The sequence below is a fragment of the Eulemur rufifrons genome, unplaced genomic scaffold, assembly GCF_041146395.1.
Source record: "Eulemur rufifrons isolate Redbay unplaced genomic scaffold, OSU_ERuf_1 scaffold_34, whole genome shotgun sequence".
NCBI classification, from domain to species: Eukaryota; Metazoa; Chordata; class Mammalia; order Primates; family Lemuridae; genus Eulemur; species Eulemur rufifrons.
The window spans coordinates 3,110,001-3,130,000 of record NW_027182817.1 but is presented as its reverse complement, the minus strand read 5'-3'; the positions used below and the strand labels follow the sequence as shown (position 1 = coordinate 3,130,000).

The 20,000-nt window shown below is 55.4% G+C and overlaps 1 pseudogene; it reads right to left on the bottom strand.

Moving 5' to 3' along the window:
- Positions 1-488: 488 nt before the first annotated feature.
- Positions 489-580, bottom strand: LOC138379495 (small nucleolar RNA U13; annotated as a pseudogene).
- Between the last annotated feature and the right edge of the window lie 19,420 nt (positions 581-20,000).

The following is a 20,000-nucleotide window of genomic DNA, read 5'->3' as shown; positions in this document are numbered from 1 at the left end:
TATCACGCTCACGAACTATCCCGGGACCTGGCGTGACTTTCATCGCAATCTTCCCCCCCCCCCCGGACACACACACATAGAGACACACCCTCCCGGCAGGGAGCACCCTGAGTGGTCGAGCAGATGTCGCTGCTGCATGCGGCCTCCACATGGGTTCGCTGGTTGACCAGATGTCTGGTCCTTGGGTGGTTGACCAGATGTCTGCTCTGTGGTTGTCATCCTGACAGGGAGGCTTCGGGGCGGATGTGGTCTCTCTGGCCTCGCTGCCCCTAGGGGTCACCCTGCGATCGGTATTCTTCTCGCGCGGGGCGAGGGGCGCTCCGGAGCATTCCTCTCCTCTCGGAGTTTCTGTCTGCAGTCTCTCGACTTGCTCTCACTCCCCTACCCTGCTGTGTGACTTTGTTTTTGGTCCTTTCATTTTATCTATTCTCTCTTTGCCTTTTCCTGCCCGCCTTTCCGCTCCCCCCCCCCCCGGATTCATGGTTTCACGTCACGCGGGTGACGTGCCGACACACCAGGAGGCCCTTCTCACACGTGCGCGTGAACACGCAATCAACACGTTTATGAACTAGAAAGGGATCTGGTGTGACTTTGCTATTATTTCCCCTCCCCTCCTCCCCGCGCTGAGAATGAGTTTCCCCGGGCTCGTGTGCCCGCCTGGGAATCGGCTGCAGACGCCATGGCCCCGGGTCGACCACATGTTGCCCTGGGGTCCACCAGATGTCTCTGGCGAATTGGGGCCCTAGGGTGCTTGTGACGGTGTGGTCACTAGGTGTCGCTCTGGGCTCAGTATTCTTCCTTCTCGCTGTGACTTTGGTCTCTTTTTTTCGAAATTTCTTTCTTTCTTCCTCTTTTGCCCTGTTTCCATTTTCCCTTCTTAATCTCTTTCTCTCTTTTTGTTGCTTTTTTTCCACGGCAGATGGGTGATGTGTGTGTGGAGGAAACGCGGCGTCAGGGAGAAGACACATCTCACACGTGCTCGGGAACACCCGATCGTCACGCTTCTGAGTACCGACCGATGGATCTGGTCCCGAATTTTTTAATAGTTTTCTCCTCTCTCTCTCTCTCTCCCTCTCCCCCCCTTCCTTCTCTTTCCTTTCTCTCCCTTCCTTTCTTTCTTTCTCTCGCTCTCTCGCTCTCGCTCTTCTTTTCTTTCTGACAGAGTCTCTCGTTCTGTTGCCCTGGCTAGAGTGCCATGGCGTCAGCCTAGCTCACAGCAATCTCAAACTCCTGGGCTCAAGCGATCAGACTGCCTCAGCCTCCCGAGTAGCTGGGATTACAGGCATGTGCCAGCATGCCCAGCTAATTGGATATACGTGTGTGTGTGTGTGTGTGTGTGTGTGTGTATATATATATATATATATATATATTTTTTTTTTTTTTTTTTTTTTTTTTTTTTTTGAAACAGAGTCTCACTCTGTTGCCCAGACTAGAGTGCCGTGGCGTCAGCCTAGCTCACAGCAACCTCAAACTCCTGGGCTCAAGCGATCCTACTGCCCCAGCCTCCCGAGTACCTGGGACTACAGGCATGCGCCACCGTGCCCGGCTAATATTTTTCTGTATATATTTTTAGATACTGTTTCTGTATATATTTTTAGATATATAGTTTCTTTCTATTTTTAGTAGAGATGGGGGTCTCGCTCTTGCTCAGGCTGGTCTCGAACTCCCGACCTTGAGCGATCCACCCGCCTCTACCTCCCAGAGTGCTAGGATTACAGGCGTGAGCCACCCCGCCTGGCGTGTACGTTCTGTATTCACAGACAGACGGAAGGCAGGGAGAATGTTACCCTTTCAAAGCCCGCCCTGCTCGCCTCTCAGCCCACCGATGGCACTCTGAATCCCGTGGCATTCCTTCACTCAGCTGAATTCTTCAGCACCCGACCCCCCCCACCCCACCCCCGTGCCACGGGAGTTCGTTCTCATGGCAGAGCCATCGAGGCTGTTGCCACACGTGTTGTAGGTGCCTAGGCAGACTGTGCCCTGGCCCCGAGGAGGTACGGAACCGCCTATCGCCTCGGGAGGGAGGGACAAGATGTGTCCGTGTCCAAGGCGACGTCCTGTCGATCACGAGGAGGCCTGCAAAGGCTCGTATCTGCCAGGCATTGAGCCACATGACATGAAACACCGGTGTGTTCCTTCACTTAGGTGGTGTCGCGTGTTGATACTCACAGAGGATGATAAACCCACTCGCATGCCGGCTGAGCCCCCTGTGTCTCCTCCTCTATCCACTGAGGGAAAAAACCGCAACGAAAGGTAGAAAACCACAGGGTGGGAAGAGAGCCCGTCGCTCTCCCTATGTGACCGTCCGGAGTGCTCGTTCAGATGGGAGGAGGTGTGTTTGTGTGTGTGTGTGTGTGTGTGTGTGTGTGTTTCATTGATTTTGGTGCCATCTTTTCTCTGCAGCTGCGTCGGAGGACAGCGATTTTTCCGGTTTTCACTCCGCTGAGTGAATTGCCTTTTGAAGAGAATGTCCACAGGAAGCCTACGGTTCTCCCGCGTGGGTGGCCCTCCTCTAGAAATGAATCTCGTTTCTTGAACGGAGGGGACTTGTTGACGCCATCATTCTTTCGGGACGACTTCTCAGACGCTAGCTTTGGACCGCAACATAGGTGCCCCCGACATTGCCTCAAGGGTTCCGTGGTGCCTCCTGTCAAGAGACCCCACCGACCGTCCCCAGCCTGCCCGCTCAAGGGAGCCGGGCCCCTTCTGATCTGTCCGCCCGCCGTGAAGCTCCCTCCCGAGGGTCGGAAAGCCCACCTGTTTCCCAGTTCGGTTGAATGATGGGGCACCCGGGCAGGGCACTGGCACCGAGTGACTCCATTCTGAGTCTGTCTGCTCTGTGGGGCGGGGGCGGGTGTGGGGGGGGCAGTTCCGTCTCGACCGGTGGCCTCCTACCGACTGACTCTATGGGACGGACCATTCTCACTCAGGATCGTGTACCTTCTTGGCCTAGGCACATCCCGGCACTGAAAGCCACTTTTCGGGGACACTCTCCCACGTACAGATAGATGGCCTGCACGAGTGCTCTTCCTTTCTCGAAACACTGGAAATCTGTCCTCAATTTTACCTGACCTACCTGACGGTGTGTGATAAAGGAGCATAGAACCCTCAGCCACCCTCCACCTTCCCGCTGTCACGAGAGACAGTGCCGAGCGTGAAATTCTATCCCTGACTCTCTGTGTCCACCGGAACGTGGCCTGACTGCAGTGACGTCAGCTACGTCAAGTCGTTCTCTGGGTAGGGAAAGAACTTAACCAGATAGGCCCTATCGGTCGCTTCTCTGTTCTGATAGTTTTGTGGCAGCCATTTCTTTCCCCCTCTCTTTTCTTTTTCTGTCTCTCTCCCCCACCCCCACCCCCAAATTCTTTCTACGAAGACGTTTAGGATGTCAGATTCTGGCCACATGCCCCCCCCTAGGCATAGGGGGGCCAGCATAGACAAAGGTCTTCGGTACCAAGTGTTCATTCCACGGTGACAGATATTGCCACTCTTGTATTGACCAGGGCGAGATCGTGAGTGGGTCAACTCTGAAACTCCCTGTACTCTACTTCTCTCTTGGGTAGGTCCCTGCCCCAACCCTCCGGCTTCTAGCACACACCCAGGGGCACTCTCTCCTCTCTGGATAAAGTTCCAGATGATCCGATCCGCTCCGAGGAGGAAGGGGAGCTGGCCGGGCCACCCGCTGTGCGCCCCACCCCCACCCCGCCCCACCCCCGTCAGTCATAGGGTCCGTTCTTTTCAGGATGACACCGGCAGCGGTTGCTGGGTGTCACCTAGCGGCCACTTTGATCAGACCTCGGGATCCGGAAAGTCAGGTGACGTTGGGAGTTTAAGAGCTGACTCCCGGGAGGTGTGGAGGGCGGGGAGGAGAGCACGGTCCGGACGGTCCCACCCTCTTCTTCCCGGGCCCGCAGCTCTGGGCCCGCCCGGGGCAGCCCTAGCCTCTAGCGGGTCTCCGCCCACCCGCCCTGTTGTCTGCGGGAGGCGCCCCTCCTCCCGCTCTCTGCCTCCTCCCGGGACCGTAGGCCTCTGCCCGTCGTCTTTTTTATTTTTATTTTTTCCCTTTTGTTTGTTTCTCTTTTATCTTGTTTTTTAGGCTTATCGAATATCATATCGTATAAAAACTTAAATCACAGAATGAATTATATTAAGTAACAAGATGTGGCTTTTTATCCTACGCCGAGAACGATGAATTTTTCTCTTCGTGTCCATTTTCCTGTCCTGGAAGAAATACAAAGTTGCTCGTGATACTTCCCCATCATCTTCCAGTTTCCCCGACTGTCAACACGATGTATTCGATCGTATATCTTTGTGTGTGCACGTGGGCGCCTGTACCTATTTCTTTTCGGCATCAGTCTCAGGTCTTTTGGCACCTGGGGGGGGGGGGGAAAAGGAGAAACCAATAAAGGACAGAAAGACGTTCTGTCGTTTTACGCTCCCCACCACCACCACCACCACCACCACCACCACCACTTTTGGGAGCTTGTAGTCTGGCCTATGTCCCCAAGGCAGGTTAAATCTTTTCTTAAAACTCCCAAGTGGTCCCCTGCCCCGCCCCCCCCCCCCCAGGTGGGCAGCCGGCAGAGTTCACAGGCTTTGTTTTTGGCAGAGCCTGGACGATTGAAATAATTAACCACAATCATCGCTAAAGCTGAGAACCCCTCCCCCCCCTCATTAAAAGCTCTGTATTTCTGCCTAGCCCTATGATCGGGGAAATTCGGAGGCTTGAGATGGGAAGGTCTACCCTATTTTCTCCTTTACCGGCAAAATAGACTCTCTCTTTCCTTCCTCCTCAAACAGCTTGTCCTCGTTATTCGGCCTCGTGGGCAAGTGGCCGAGCTTTCAGTAACACCAAGTCTTCTAAGTTGTGTTGTGTTATCGGTCTTGTTTTCTTTCTTTTCTTTTCTTTTCTTTTTTGAGACAGGATTTCTTTCACTCTGTCCTCTCCCAGGCCGCCTTGGCCTGATTGTAGCTCACAGCAAGCTCCAAATCCAGGGCTTAAGTGATCCTCTCTGCCTCAGCCTTCTGAGTAGCTGGGACTATAGGCAAATGCTGCCACACCCGCCATAATTTTTCTTTTTTTTGTTGGTAGAGATGAGGTCTCATCGTGTTACCCAGGCTGGTCTCCAGCTGCTGGGCTCAAGTCACGCTCCCGTCTCTGCCTCCCAAGTTGCGGGGATCACGGGCATGAGCCACCATGGCCAGCCAGGTTATTTAAAGGCGATCGCTTTGCTATCCTGATACAAAACCCCAAATGTGCGAGTTTAAGGCACCAGACGGAGGGAGTCCCCACACTACATTGTCACGAACATTGAGGGTGGCTCACGAAACAGCTGGGATGTGGCCACACAGTAGTGATCGAGGAGATATATTCTAGTGGGATAGCAGAAATATAGAATGTCCTGAAGACACTAAATGTCGGAATGCCACAGCAGTCAATGGCTGACAAACTTCCATTCCATCGTGTCATGGTAGGCGGCTTACTTTTCTCCTGCTCCCTCGGTATGATTAAGGCCTGACGTAGAAAATGTCTACGTCTCATCCAAATCCATCGAGACGATGGAAGGGGGAACTGGGAGGGGAATAAAGAAAAACAAGAGAGGGAGAAGCAAAACAAGAGAGAAGGGGGACGAGGAGGAGAAGGAGGAAACTGCCTCCCCTGCCCCCATGCTACCCAATTAATAAATGAAGAATGGCCTCTTCCCTCCTCTTCCCAACCCCTAACTATGCCTGGAGGTGTATCGTAGGCCTACAGTCCTAAGAAATGTACAACTACTGATAGTAATGGGAAGAAATGCAGTCTAATAGGTTTCTGTGCAGTGGGACACCTGGCCAGGGCACTTACGGTGAATGGAGCTTGCAGGGCGGGCGGGAGGTTGCTCTGGGTGAGTCTGTGAGTTGGCGGTGAGTGGTGAGTGAATGTGAAGGCCTAGGACATTACTTACTGTAGGTTTTCATAAACCCTGGACACTTAGGCCACACGACATTTACCTTTAGAAATTTCTTTCTTCAATAATACATTAACCTTAGCTTACTGTAAGTGTTTTCACTTCATAAACTTTTCCATGGTGGTTTGGTTTTTTTTTTTGTTTGTTTGTTTGTTTGTCTGTTTGTTTGTTTTTCTTTCTTTTAAACTTTTGGACTCTTTTGCAACACCACGACTTAAAACACAAATGCGTTGCACTGTTGTACACAGATATTTTCTTTCTCTGTGTCCTTACGTGTTCCGTAAGCTTTTTCCTACTTTTAAAGTTTTTATCGTTCTATGCACTTTTCAAAATAATAAAAACTAAAACAGAGAGGGGGGGGTGGGAGAGGGAAGGAGAGAAATACACACACATGAATATGTTTCCCAAGTGAACTGAGGAAGGGGGCCGAGTCAAGGTTCTCAGGGAGCCACCAGTGATGAAACGGTCAGGCTCAGAATCAGCATTGCAGAGTGGCTGCAGAGCCGGGGGGCCTGGACTGGCTTCCTGGACGACACTCCGTGTTTGGTAACTTGGCGAGTCATACATCCTCTTGAGCCTCAGCCTCTTCATCTGCAAATGCAGAAATCATGGTGCCTACCTCACAGGGATATTGTGCAGAGTGAAAAAGCAAATGCAGGCAAAGCCCACAGAAGCACGCGTGGTAAACAGTAAGCCTTTAATCGTGGTCACAGTCGTTGTTATAGGATCATCTTCCTATGTCCTTGTCTTTTAAAGATTAGCAGAACCTCCCAGAAGATGAGAATGGGCTCCCCCTGAGCAAGTCTCGGCTGTAAAGTCACAGGCATGTTGAGCATGTGGCACAGAAGGCAGAATAAAAACCTGATCCCGGAACATTATGTTCCTGCAGGACATGAAATCATTGAAGGTATGGGAAATCCTACCTCGTATCCGTTTTACTAGAACACCTATGATTGCGTACGCACATGGACGCACGCGCACGCGCACCCCAAACTTTTTGAGCTTCACAAAACAGCGTAACCAAGGAACACACTATGATGCTTCTTAGCGATCTATTTAGGCCCAGGTTACTCGTCACTCTGAGCCTGCCTCCTTATCTGTCCAATGAGAATAGTGTTTGTCACAATTATCGTCATCGTCATCCTACCTAACGCTTCTGGTAAAATTGAAGTGTGAGAACACCCGCTAGACAGAAAATCCATGTTATCTCTCAATTTTTCTTCCTCCTGATTTCTATCTGAATCTGTGAGCTCGCTTTGGTTCACTTCGGTTTTTCAAGAGGCTCCGGTTACCTTCTCTCCCACCTATATCGGATTGGGTCTGACGGAAGAAAGAAGGAAAAAAAAAAAACCATAGTAAAGAAAGCAGAACAACATTTGTTTCTGAAGCAACCGATCGAACATTGCTGATGAGCCGGTCTTTTCTATTTCAGTAAACCAAGGAGGCCTATTGTCACGAGGATGTGAGGGGCCCGGGTAAGATTGGATGATTACCCCTAAAGGAGACAAAGCAGACAGACTATGGCACATGTGATCTTAGCAAAGAGAATAAACAGTGACCTCTCTGCCGAGTTGGGCCTTAGCATACCAAAGGGAAATAAAGGTGTAATAGGATGCTCAATTTTTACTCTGGAAACAGAGGTTGGTTGGGCACTGAACTGAGAACACTGAATTTTTTACCCTCCTTGATATTCACATAGGCTTAGAGGAGGAAAAAAAAAAAAAAGAATACTGAGCCTATAAGTCATCCCTAAAACTCGGATTTTATGTTCCCTTGCCTTTTCATAACTGAGCAACACACAACATTAAAGAATGGACACAGGCCGGACGCGTTGGCTCAGGCCTGTAAACTTAGCACTCTGGGAGGCCGAGGCGGGAGGATCGCTCAAAGTCAGGAGTTCGAGACCAGCCCGAGCGAGAGTGAGACCCCCCGCCCCCGTCTCTACTAAAAATATAGAAAGAAATTGTCCAGACAACTAAAAATATATAGAAAAAAATTAGCCGGGCATGGTGGCACATGCCTGTGGTCCCAGCTCCTGGGGAGCCTGAGGCAGGAGGATCGACTGAGCCCAGGAGTTTGAGATTGCTGTGAGCTAGGCTGACGCCACGGCACTCACTCTAGCCCGGGCAACAGAGTGAGACTCAGTCTCGGGGGGGGGGGGGACCCAAAAACAAACAAACAAACAAACAAAATAAAAAACTGGAAGGGACACAGACTTCCACAGGTTTGTGTGTGGCCCCTTTTACTTATTAACGCTACAGGACCTTAATTATTTGTGCTCTGAATCTGATATTCAAATTATCCTTGTGGCCAACGCGTTTGAACAGTAGATGGTAGGGGAAGAAGAGTTCACCTCCTGAATAGATGACAAGTAACGGGAGTACTGGTGAAATTACAAGTGGCTTACGTTTACACACTGAAAATCCCAGTTAGCCGCTACCATGAGTTCAAAGAAGAGATCTAAATTTCTGACCCTATGACCCTAAAAGATATTTCCTCCCATGGTGTCACAGATAAAAATAAAACTGCATCCTAGCACTTTGGGAAGCCTAGGGGGAAAGGATCGCTTGAGGCCAGGAGTTTGAAGTTGCAGTGATCTATGATGATGGTACTGCACTTTAGTCTGGGGAACAGAGTGAGGGCCCGTCAAAAGAAAAAAAAGAAAAAGACAAAAAGAAAGAGAGAGAGAGAGAGAGAGACAGGAAGACACAAGGAAAGAAAGAAAGAGAGAAAGAAGAGAGGAGAAGAGAAGAGAAGCGTCAATCTATCCATTGCATTTTCTACCCTTTAGGTGACTGGGCTTCAGCAGGGTGATGTGATCTGACAAAGTTCATGTTGCTAAGAAATAAAGCACTGGGGTTCAAACTCTGAGTTTTCAAAATCCAGCATATCCCCCTACCCACCATACCGTGCCACCTCTGAGAGTGGATATCTCACAGAGGAGAGCTGTGGAGGCCATTCTTGGACAGACAGAGTCAAGTAGTGGAGACCATGGAGTCTCTGCTCTGCAGCCAGTCTAGAGTCATATGGAGCCATTAACACTGCTTGTGAGGAAAATACCATGTCATAGGGAAACAGAAATATTTTCCGCCTTAGGCAGATACAATTTAGGAAAAGACCCGAAACCCCTCTTCCTCTAACAGTGCTTTCTGGTCAGATGCTGACCCCTTCGATTCACAGATTCAGATACATCATTCAATGCAAGCATTGTCAACAAGTCACTCTTTGCAGCTTTCTGAAATTTCTCGGATATAGCATACTTGTAAAGATGATCACTTATGTGAAGACACCACCCCTCCAGAAAAACAAAAACAAAACCAAAACAGAAGCCCACTTTTCTCTGCTGTGAAAATCAAGATCAGCTTTTATGAGATCCACTAAATTCACACAAGAAGTAAAATATAATCATACTGATATATGCAATTTTTCTCTTAGAACAGAATGCATGGTGCTCCTTATCGTCTCAGATACTGTCAACAGAAAGCACGCGGTGGATGAACAATCTCCGTGAGCTTTTCTACAGAGATGGGGTGTGTGTGTTTGTGTGTGTGTGTGTGTGTGTGTGTGTGTCTGTGTGTGAGAGAGATAAATAATGAGGGTTGAGGAGCAGATAAATGACTGGGGGAAAACAACAACAGCAACAACAACAAAAACCACTTCCTGGTTCCTCGATGCAAGCATTCATTTAAAGGGTATACTCGTATGTATACCCAGGTAGAAAGTGGAAGCAGCTTTAAAAAAAAAAAAAAGAAAAATTGCTGCGAGCCCTGGTTATGATACGGCAATAAGCGCTAGCTCTTGGAAGGTGTAAAACATATTCACGGTGGCTTTCGCCAATTTGGGACGTACAAAGACGAGCTTGAGCACCACCACCAACCAAAAATATGAATGAATACCTGGCTAGCGATCAGGATCAGACATAATAGAAAAGAAAAAGCTCCCAAGGCTAAAATAATGTGAACACGATTGACTCGTCCATGGAAAAGAACCCCAAATCACTGCAAAATAATTTAAAGAGTTTTATTCTGAGCCCAACGGCCGTGATCATGGCCCAGAGAGCTACGCCCAAGAAGCCTTGAGCAAGCGGACCCATTGTGGTGGGGTGGGTTACAGTTTGGCTTCATACATTTTAGGGAGACAGGAATTACATGTAAAATCACAAATCAAAACATGGAAGGGGTACATTGGTCTGCGCTGAAAAGGCAGGACATCTGGCAGTTGGGGGGGGCGGGGGAGGGAGGGTGCGGTGTTTACAGGTTTACAGCTGGGTTTAAAGATTCTTTGATTTGCAATTGATGACATAAATGAACCTCTGCCTAAAGGCTTTGCATCATGTTTTCAGTTAAGGTAAGGAGGTCTGCTAATCACAGACAAGCCACTGGACAGTTTACCCAAAACTCAAGTGCCCTGTAGTTCAGTAAACGGTTGGCCTGCTAGATATGCGTTAAGCTTTGTCTTGCCTGGCCTTAGGCCCGTCGGACATTCAGTATCTCATTGTTATAAAATCTGACTCCATCAGGGAGGGGTGTCTGACTTCCCCTGTCCTTGCGGGGCAGCAGCTCAGGTTTAAGGGTTTTTCTAGGGTTCCCTGGGCCAACCACGGGACGGGTCAGCTGGCGGTGGCGGGCGGGGGGCGGCTTAAGATCCCTGCCCCCCACTCCTCCCCTCCCCTGGGGCCGGAGCGGGGGGGGGGGGGTGTGAAGGCCCAAGAGGAGAGGCGCGTGGGGGAGGTGCCGCTCCCAGAACCAGAGACTCGTCTGGGCCCCACGTAACCCAGCCACCGCGACCGCTTCGCCCGAGGAGGTGCCCAGCAAGTCGTGCTTCTGCCCCTCGGGATTGCCTGCGGGCTGGGGGCGGAGTACGAGCTCCCGGCCCAAGAGGGAAACCCCTAGCCTGGCCGCACAGATGGCCGGGCCCTCGGCGGAGCCCTTCCGCCGTTTTCCACCCCTCCCCCACTCACTGCGCTGACTGCGCATGCGCGCTCGCACGTAGCCGCCTCGGGCTTCTCTCGGGCGGAGCCGCTTTCAGCCGCGACCCCGCCCCGCGAGCTGACTGCGCATGCGCGCTCGCACGTAGCCGCCTCGGGCTTCTCTCGGGTGGAGCCGCTTTCAGCCCCGACCCCGCCCCGCGAGCTGCCGCTTCCAGGCGGCACAGCGCATGGGGGAGGGGACGGAGCTCTAAAGAAATCAGTCCCCTCCGTCTCCTGCCTCAGGAAAAGCCCCAAACCCTTGGAGAACTGCCACCCACCGCCACTACCGTGTGTGTGTGTGTGTGTGGGGGGGGGGGGGCTGGGTCTTTACTTTGTGTCCTCCTTGTGGCCCAGTCCAAGGCGGCTGGGCTGCCAAACAGATCGTCTCGGGAGGGAGGCAGGAAGGGCCCAGGTCTGGACAGGGGTGGATTGGACCCCTCCACCCTGGGGTGTGGACTTGTGACCGAAAGCTCAGCTGCTTGTCCACGAGGCCGAGTAACGAGGACAAGCGGTATGAGGAGTAAGAAAACAGAGAGTCTACTTTGCTGACAAAGGAGGAAATAAATAGGGTAGAGCTTCTCAGTCTCAAACCCCCAAATTTCGTGAACATAGGCCTAGGCAGAAATACAGAGGTTTTAAAGGAGGGAGGGTTGGTTCTCAGCTTCAGGCAATTACTGCAGTTAGCTGTTCTAAAGGTCCCGTCTCTGCTGAGAAGAAAGCCCTTGAACTCTGTGGGCCGCCCACCCTGGGGGCCACCTGGAGTTATAACCAAAGAGTTAACGTGCCTCAGGGATGCAGGGATGCAGGCCGGGCTGCAAGTTCCCAAAAGCCTGGGGGAAGTTTTAGAAAGACAGAAAATCTTTCTGCCCTCTTCCCCTCCCACCCCCCCACAAAGCCATTTTCTCTGGTGCAGACTCGGCACCCTCCCTGCCCCTCCCCTCCCCTCCCCCCCCCCCCCCCCCCCGTGCAGGCCTGTTTGTCCTCAATCATCTGTGAGGTTCACGAGGAGGAGATGCTCTCTCGCTCTCCCCACCCTCTTTCTTCCCTTAGGAAATCCTCAGCGCTGTTCCACACACTCAAGGTGGCGGGCCTGCTCCGGCCACCAGCCACCTCTTGTGCCACCTCGCCCCCCCCCCCGCCCCCAACGGAGTAGGTGTACAGACAGGAGCACACTTTACCGGAGGGCGCCTGGGGATGAAGAGTTGTGGTGGCCAAATGGGGGATGCGGGGCGGGGAGGAGAGTGGCTGGCATTTGGCAAAGAGTGACACGGAGTGGCCATCCAGGCTTGTCTGAAAAGTGGGACTACGAGCCTGAGAGCGCCGACGGAGTCGATGGACATGGTCACTGCTGTGGGATGTCTCTTTTACCACGATGTAACACCAAAGCAAACCCCTGACCCGCTGGGTCGGAGAAGGCCTTGTGGGCAATTTAGAAAAGCCATGGCGTGGCCATTTGGAATACTTCCTGCCTCTCCGGGAATCAAAAATTAGAAAGGACCATGGGTTCTGTATTAACGTACCAAAGGCAGGGAGAATTTTAGCCTTTTAAAGCCTGCCCTGGCCCTATCTCAGCAAGGCAGTGGCACCCCAAGTTCCGTGACATTTCTGCACTCGGCGGCTGACTTCTTCAGCCATCTGTTGCGATGCCCCTGCCAGGTGGCCACTCACTCGCCCCTTCAGTTCAACCCTTGTACCAGGACGTGTTGCCTTCTTCCTAACCCCTATGGGGGGACCGGGGGGTGATGTGTGTGTGTGGGGGGGGGTAATGGAAATGGGCAGACCCCACAGGTGCAGCCTCTTCCAGGTCATAATGGGCCTGAGGCAGCGTGGGATTCCCCCGGAAGGGAGGCAGGGTGGCACTACGGCACCGAAGCCTGACGCCGGCGGCCACGTGGATGGTGGGGGACACGTTAGACCGCTGAGATGCAGCCACTGAGAGCCACCCCGCAGCAAGAGGTCTCTCTGGCAGAGCAGGCACTGAGTCCGCAAGTCAAGACAGCTGGGAGGCCTGGGAGACAGAGGCCCTGGATCTCATGTCCCGGGGTGGGGGCGGGGGGCAGTGCCAGTGCCTGGAGAGAGAGAGAGCCCAGGCTCCAGAGGCCATGATGGGGCCTGGTGGGCAGGGCCGAGGAGGTCAAGGCCGGGTGTGGTGGGGTCCGGGATGAGGGGCTTGGGGTGACGGGCAGGGAGAACGACCCGTTCACTCAGACGTGCCCTCAGAGGAAGGCAGAGGTGCGTTTTGCCTTCCTCCGGCTAGTGGAACGCTCCGCATTTCTTTCCTTCAGAGCTGGGTTGAACCGGTATGGCATCTGTTATAGTACGGAGTGCGAGACAGGACAACCTAGAGACCGAATTGAGCCAAGTCATGAGTCCATATTAGCTGGCCAGCGACCACCCCCTGCCCTGTTAGGGTACAGGTACAGAGAATGGCCCCGAGCCGAAAAAAGCAGGAAGGTTTCAGACTATCCTAAGCTAGAGCTCCGTGACTTTAGGCACGGCGGTTGAAACAACACTATACCACCTACTCCGCAGCTGTGTGGTCCGGGACCAGCCTCGGGCCCCCGTTTCGTTTCGGTTACAGTCTTTAAGCGAGCAGGTTTACAGAAACAGATAGCTCCAATTAAGGAACATTCTTTCAGGCGTTAAGCAAGCACAATCAATTTTACAACAGGCAGCTGGAAAGTTTAAACACTTAGTTACAAGTTAATTGCTTTGTTTTATCTCCGCAAGGTACGTATTTCCAATTACAGACATAGGTCAAGCGGACATCGGTCACCTAGCGAGCAAGCATAAGTTTTCAAGTGGGCCTTTACAGCGTCCAGACAGGCCTCGGTCCAGTTATTGTGCATTCTTTTTGACCACTTGGAAAGCTACTAGCACCGTTCCGGGCCTCACCTCACTCACGCGGAACTACAGAGTGATGACCCGGGGTGGGTGGGTGTGTGTGTGCTCCCTCCTGTGGTGGGCAGGGTGATCTGCTCGCCCACCCGGCGTGGTGTCCCCCACCCCTGCCCCATCTTGGCGTTTGCAGAAAACAAACACGAACACAAGAGAGGGAGCCGGAGGAAGAGGAGGAACATATGCTGCTATCCAGGTTATCCTGGGAGGCTTCCTAGCCATTTCTGAGGAAACAGTGTCTCCTGGCTGTCTCCCGTAGTTTTATTTATTGACTTATTTATCTATTTTTCCTTTTGGCTTGAACCCATTCTTTTCATTTCGGCATCTCATCTGACATCCTCTTCTGAGAGGAACCTGGAAACGTTTCCCCGTGTTGCATCTTTTCAGGCTCTGTACGACTGACGAGCATCGTCCCTCTTCAGTCACTGGGCTCTTTGCTAGCCAGGCCTTAATTCTCCACGTTGTAAACCCCAGATCGGATCTCCGCCCGGAATCCTGTAGAGACCCACCGAATCGATGTTTGGACTGGGATGTCTCGTAGACCTTACCTATTAAAAACCGATCCAGGCCAGGCTTGGTGACTCACGCCTGTAATCCTAGGCCAAGGCGGGGAGGAGGACCGATCGCTTGAGGTCAGGAGTTCGAGACCTGCCTCGGCAAAAGCAAGACCCCCGTCTCTACCAAAAATAGAAAAAAATTAGCCGGGCATGGTGGCACACGCCTGTAGTCCCAGCGATTTGGGAGGCTGAGGAAGGAGGATCGCTGGAGCCCAGGAGTTTGAGGCTTCCAGTGAGTGAACTATGCCCTGCTCCCCCGCCACCCCTCCCCATCATCTCTAACGAAATGACAGTAAAATAAAATAAAATAAAATAAAGCTCAGAAAAAACAAAAAAGTACTATGTAGTGAGACCAATCCCAAGAACACGGGCGCGGGGAAGGAAGTCACTACCACGGTATAAAATTGTATAAACGTTACCCGTTTCTGTGTGCGTGCGTTTTCTGAGAAATGACCCCCTTTTGCTATGGGGCCGGGACTGGAGTCCCAGTTTGGGACCATAGGATTCCCCGCACTCGACTCCTGACTGATTCGACCTAGGGTTAGCTCTGTGTAAACACTCTTTAGACGTGGGTGTTTTATGGATTTCTGTCCTTCGGGAGAAACGACTGGCCCGGGTACAGGAGTGAGTGAATGTACCGACCGTCTTCTCCCATCTCTCTCTCTCTCTCTCTCTCCCTCCCACACACAGGCACACGCGCACGCGCACGCGCGCGCGCGCGCGCGCACACACACACACACACACACACACACGCCGTTTCCGGGAGCGCCCACTTCATGCGCTTCGGTGCACCGTGACAGATAGTCCAACTGTGAGATCATCGTGAGTGGCTGCGCCTAGGCCCCGCTCTGAACCTCTCCGTACTGTTCGTGTGTCTTCAGCAGGTCCTGCCTCCACCCGTGGCATCTAGCACGGGCCGATGGGTCCCTGTCCTCTCTCCCTGCCGTGGACGCCCCCCTCCGCCCCCCCCCCCCCGGGGGCTCTCTGGTCGACTAGTGGTGGGGAGTGTGCCCGAGGGCTGAGAGACGTGGTCCGAGAGGGGCCGGGAGGAGGCCTGCGACCCAGTGTGTACCCACTCCCGCCCCCACGCTCCCTCCCCCACGAGGGAGCCCGTCCTTTCCAGGCTGGCACTTGGATCGGTGGATGACGGGGGTCACCTGGCGGCGGGCGAGCGTTATGGGAAAATCCGGTAGGCGTGTTGCGACGTCCTGCCACAGAGATGGCTCTGGCGACAGCCTCGGGCCGCCCCACCCTGGCCCCCGGCCAGGCCCCGTGAATGTGTTCTCTTTGTCCCTGACTTCTTTCTTTGTTTCACCAGCCGGCGTGCTCTGAGAATGTGAAGTGTATCATAGTTCCACCCTGGGTTTCATGATCCTAAGATAGGAAGGGGTTTTATGATTCCACGACAGAAAGGTTTTCTCATCCTATCATCTCTCCCCCCCTCTTCTTTCTTTCTTTCTCTTCCTCCTTCTGCCTTTTCTTTACTTCTTTTTTGTTTCCTTCTTTCAGTCTTCCTGTCTTCCTTCCTGCCTGCCTGCCTTCCTTCCTTCCGTATTTCTTTCCATTTTTCTTTCCTCTCTTCCTTTCTCCTGTTATCCTGTGTTTCTATCTCTGTTTTTTCCATCTTTCTTCCCCCTTTCTACTTTCCTACCTTCTTTCTTTCTCATTCTCTCCTTTCTCTCTCCTTCCTTCTTCCTTTCTGTCTCTTTCTATACTTTCTCTCCCCTTCCTTCTCTCTATCTTTTTCTCTTTCCATCTTTCCGTGCTCTTTCTTTTTCTCTCTTAATTTCCTTTCTTTTTCTTTTCTTTCTTTCCCTCCTTCTGTCTGTCTGTCTTTCTTTCTTTCTTCTTTCTTTCTGCTTCCATCCTTCCTTCCTTTTTCTCATTCTCTTTCTTTCTGCCTGTCTTTTCTTTCCTTATTTCTTCTTTCCTTCTGTCTTTCTGTGTTTCCTATCTCCTTCCTCCCTTCCTTTTTCTTTCTTCCCCGCGCCCTCTTCCTGTCTTTTCTTATTTACTGTTTTCTTCTTTCTGACTTTCTCTCTCTGTTTCTCCGTCTCTTTTCTTTCTGTTCTTTTCCTTTCTCTCCCTTTCTCTCTTTCTGTTTCTGCCTGTCTGTCTCTCGGCTATGTTGTGGTCTGTGCAGAGACGGGTTTGGTGGACGGTGTCGGTGGTCGGGCCGACCCATCCTTTCTTTGATCCCAGTGCTAGCCAGGCCGGGGCCTGCTTAGCTTCCAAGATCAGACGAGATTGGGCGCGTTCAGGGTGGCGTGGCCCTAGACTGACCCGTCATTTTTCGATGGCTTCCGTGGGGAGTAGGGGGACTGTGTTTGATGCCCCCGGGGGACCTTCTGGACTCTGAAATGATGGGCTCCAGAGGGTTGCCCCGTGTTTTGCAGCAGACCTCTGGTGGCTGGCGCCGGTTGTGGTCGGGCTCCACCTGGCGGCCGCTTTTCTACAAGTCTCTTGTCCTCTGCATCTTCGGTGCAGCAGGCAAAGCAGGGGACAGTCCCCGATGCGAGCGAGGCTGAGTTCCGGGAAGCAAGCAGCCTTCGCGGGGCCATCTGGTTCGTGCCGGGACGCCGGCTGGGACATCTGGGAGGCAGAGCTTGGGCCTGCAGGGCTGTGTGGCGGGAGGACGTTGTCGCCGCGCTTCCAGGCTCAGCCAGCCAGGCGGCTTGCGGGGCTGCCCGGGCAGGTCGACCAGCACGCTGTGGCCGCTTTGGAGACCCGACCCACCCCGCGGGGACAGGAAGGAGACGGCACACGCGGACGGGAGAGGAGGGTGTCCGGCGACCGGCCGCCGTCCCGTGCATGCGTGTCCCTCTCCCTCGGCCTCGCCTTTCCTACCCATTTTCCCTGGTTCCCGATCAGGAGGCAGGGATAGCCCTGTGAGTGGCACCCAGTCGTCCGTGGCTTCTTCCGAGTCCTACTCTGGGGGCACGGACCGGGCCCTGGGTGGCGCGGGTGGCCGGCGAGGGCGACCCCTGTCGGCCCGCGGGCGCTCGTGGGCCGCGGCGGTCCCGTCCCGATGTTTTCTCCTCCACAAGTCCCCGTGCTGGGGCCGGGGACCGGGCCCTGGGTGGCCCTGGGTGGCGCGGGTGGCCGGCGAGGGCGACCCCTGTCGGCCCGCGGGCGCTCGTGGGCCGCGGCGGTCCCGTCCCGATGTTTTCTCCTCCACAAGTCCCCGTGCTGGGGCCGGGGACCGGGCCCTGGGTGGCCCTGGGTGGCCGGCGAGGGCGACCCCTGTCGGCCCGTGGGCGCTCGTGGGCCGCGGCGGTCCCGTCCCGATGTTTTCTCCTCCACAAGTCCCCGTGCTGGGGCCGGGGACCGGGCCCTGGGTGGCCCTGGGTGGCCGGCGAGGGCGACCCCTGTCGGCCCGCGGCCGCTCGTGGGCCGTGGCGGTCCCGTCCCGATGTTTTCTCCTCCACAAGTCCCCGTGCTGGGCCCTGGGTGGCGCGCGTGGACGGTGAGGGCCTCCCTGGCCCTCTACGCCACGGGGGGGGGGGGGCCGACCAGATGTCCCTGAGTGCCCCTTGTCTGCTGGCGCTGGGGACCTGCTGGGGACAGGTGGCCGTGTCGAGTGTCGTGGGGGCAGGCGTGTTCAAGTGGCTCGGTCCCCGTCTTCCTGCGCGGTGTTTTTGATCACCTCATATCGTCATCTTCCGCCTGCAGGTTAGTACTGACACGCTGTCCTTCGGCGACTGTCGCTGGAGGGGTTGGGCCTCCGCACGCGGACAGGGTTCTGGGTTCCTGGGGATCCAGCGCCCTGCCCTGTTCCCTTTGAGCTGACCGCCTGGGCCCGCGCGCCGGCTCTAGGGCGTCGGAGTGTCCCGACGGTGGTGCCCGCCTCTCGCGTTGGTCTCTTGTCCCCTCGAGAGACGGCACCCGGAGGGGGGGGAGGTTTGCGGCAACCTTCCCCATTACCCCGCTGGCTCTGTGCCGTTGCGTGTCAGGCGGTCCTCGTCTTTGGGTTGTGCTTGGGAGGCGGGGCTGGCGAGGCTGAAGCGGGCTCCTCCGATCGCTGTCCTCGCCGGCCTGACTGACCTCCCCCAACCCTCCCCGTCCTCGGGGCCTGATCGATGTGGTGACGTCGCGCTCTCCCGGGCCTTGAGCCGCGTGCCAGGCGAGGGACGGTCCATTCATGGTGAATGGTGGCCGCTCTTCTCGTTCTGCCCGCGGGCACCTCACCTCTCCTTCCCCGCCTGTGGGCGGTGCGTGGGAGGCGCGGGTGCGAGACTATCCGGCCCGACCGCGGTCGCCCCGCCCTCGGCCTCGTGGCGTTGGCGGGGGATCGTGAGTCCTCTTGACGCAGCGGGCAGCCCTCGCTCGCCCTGTGTGGCTGTTGCCTGGCCGGGATCACCCCTCCCCGTGACGGACGGGTGTGGGGCCGTGCCGCCCGCCCGGTGGCGCGCCCCGTTTGGCGCGCGGCTGCTGGGTCTGCGTGGCCCTTTTGTGGTGCCCCCGGAGCGCACCGGGTTGTTCTCCAAGGTGCCCGAAACCGAGCGGTGGTTGTCGTCCTCGTTCCCGGCGTCCCCCTCTGGTCGCCGCTGCAGCGTCTGCTGCGTTGGGTACACCCTCGAGCAGCGTGCTTGGGGTTGGGGGGGGTCGAGGCGGGCAAGCCCAGAGGCATCCTCCTGCGCCGCGTGGGCGGGCGGGGGGCGTTGTCTCGGCGTCCCCACGATGTGTGCGTGGCGGACTTCGAAAGGCGAGCGCACGGCTTGTGCTCTTCCCTCCCTGCCCGAGGGGGGGGTTGTTGCACGGTCGTGTGGGCGATCGTGGTGGGGCCGGGCCGGCGACGTGGTGCCGGCCGGCCCCGTGGGGGGCCTCTGCCACCGGCCTGGTCTGCCTCGGTGACCCCTCTCCCGTACCGACGGGGGAGTGTTCCCCTCGAAGTGAGGTGGCTTTTGGACCAGGGGCCCCGACCGCGAACGCTCAGGAGTCGCCAACCGTGCGTGTTTTGCCCCATACCGCAGACCCCCCCACACCTCCGCCCAGGGCCCTTACGGGGGTGACCGGGGGTCGGGGGCGATCCACCTTCGGCGAGAAAGCGTCTTCTCTAGCGATCGTGGAGGCGTGTCCTCTTCTGGGGTTTGTCGGATCCCCCAGCCCGCCGCCTCTCTGCGCGTCGTCAGCCGCCGCCCCTGCGGCTGCCAGTTGTGCGTGGGCAGAGTTCCCTCCTCCCCTGCCGTGGGGGGGAGCGGTCCGCCGGCCCCCGCGGTGGGGGCCGAGTGCCACTCTTCGCCTAACGTGGTCCGCGCCTCCCCCTCTGAACTCTGGGGGAGGGTCACGCCGGGCCGGGCCGGCGTTCCAGCTGTGAAGGGCGCCCGCCTGTGTGCGCTGCGTGCCCCGGCCGCGGGTCGCCCCGGTGTGCGCTGGGGGGAGGAGGGGGTGGAGCCCGTCTCGCGCCCCCTCCCCATCCCCTGTGAGCGTGCGGCCCTCCACCCGGTCGCGTGCCAGGCCGCGGATGGATGGGCGCTCCCGTGCTGGCGCCTGTGGATTGCGGCTTGGGGGACCGCCCGGCCAACGAGGGGGTCGTTCCACGGGTGCGCGGTGCTCCCCGGAGCGAGACAGGATTGGGAAACGGATGAGAATGGGATTAGGCGCGGTGGCGTGCGGGCCGAAGGCCGG